Below are 465 nucleotides of genomic sequence, written 5' to 3' on the forward strand. Positions count from 1 at the left end.
GAGTGAGAGAGAATAATAAAAAAAAAAGATAAAAATTACATTAGACCCGAGGAGGGTTACGAGCGCAATGCTGACTCAGGAGGTTGATGAATCATGCACAAGAGAACTCAGGTGGTTGGTTCCTCAGTCTCTGTTCTGTCTCCCAGTCCGGTCCCGCCGCCCTCACGCTCTCTCACGCTCCCTCTCGCTCGTACGCGATAAGCTTCGTAGATAGAGCTATCGATAAGGGGGATAACGGTTGTCATTATTTTTTTTCCCCGAGAGGTCTCGAGTGGAGCAGTGTTCTCTGTAAGCGAGGACGTTAGAAAAAGGGGGGGATTTATAGGTATATTATTATAACGTTGATATAAATTTAAGAGAGAGAGCGAGAGGTGGGAAAGGAAAATGTTCGTTGTTATGGTCGATCGATGAGTGAGTAATAGTGTTGTGCCGTATCCCCTTCGTTCGTGTTCGTTTGTCCGTGTG

General features: G+C 46.0%; 1 protein-coding gene across 2 annotated transcripts in view; it reads left to right on the top strand.

Moving 5' to 3' along the window:
- The first annotated feature begins 9 nt into the window (after nt 1-9).
- The window catches only part of LOC119588084, a 13,837-nt gene continuing 13,381 nt past the window's right edge, over nt 10-465 (top strand). The window contains exon 1 of one of the 2 annotated variants that reach the window (XM_037936792.1): nt 10-411. The gene's annotated coding sequence lies outside the window, so the exon portion shown is untranslated. The remainder of the gene's footprint in view (nt 412-465) is intronic. The other variant, XM_037936793.1, reaches the window with a different exon arrangement.

The sequence above is a fragment of the Penaeus monodon genome, chromosome 23, assembly GCF_015228065.2.
Source record: "Penaeus monodon isolate SGIC_2016 chromosome 23, NSTDA_Pmon_1, whole genome shotgun sequence".
Lineage (NCBI taxonomy): Eukaryota > Metazoa > Arthropoda > Malacostraca > Decapoda > Penaeidae > Penaeus > Penaeus monodon.